Raw genomic sequence first — 516 nt, 5'->3', positions numbered from 1 at the left:
AATGCAAAGAGCCACTTAATATTTGAGTGGGTCAGAAGAGCATTCACAAAGGAGGCCACTGAGATTGGGACTGGAACAAGAGTGAGAATTTACCAGGTAATGAATCAGAACTAGAAATGCACTGAAACATACAGCAGCTTGATGTTCTGGAAGACATCTTTACCCCTCGCCCCACCAATATTCATTTCTTCTTTATTTCCTTCATTCAGTCAATAGTTCTTGAGCATCTATATCTGTGTGGAGAGAAACAAAAAGGCAGACTCATTTCTCTGACCTGAAAGCTTTCATACTGCAGTTGGAAAGGGAAGGCACAGACCACCGTTCTGGAATCAGACTGCGTGGGTTTAGAAGCCAGCTCCACCAGATCATAGCTTTGTGACCTGGGAAAGAACTTGACCTCTAGATTCAGCCTCAGCTTCCTTGCCTATAAAATGAGGATGATAAAAAAACTTACCTCATAATGAAATAACTTAGGAGACCTGGAAAAATAGAGTTGGACCCCCACTTAGGTTAATT

This window comes from Otolemur garnettii, unplaced genomic scaffold (genome assembly GCF_000181295.1).
Source record: "Otolemur garnettii isolate 467f Iridium unplaced genomic scaffold, OtoGar3 scaffold00035, whole genome shotgun sequence".
Lineage (NCBI taxonomy): Eukaryota > Metazoa > Chordata > Mammalia > Primates > Galagidae > Otolemur > Otolemur garnettii.
This window is presented reverse-complemented; position numbering follows the sequence as displayed.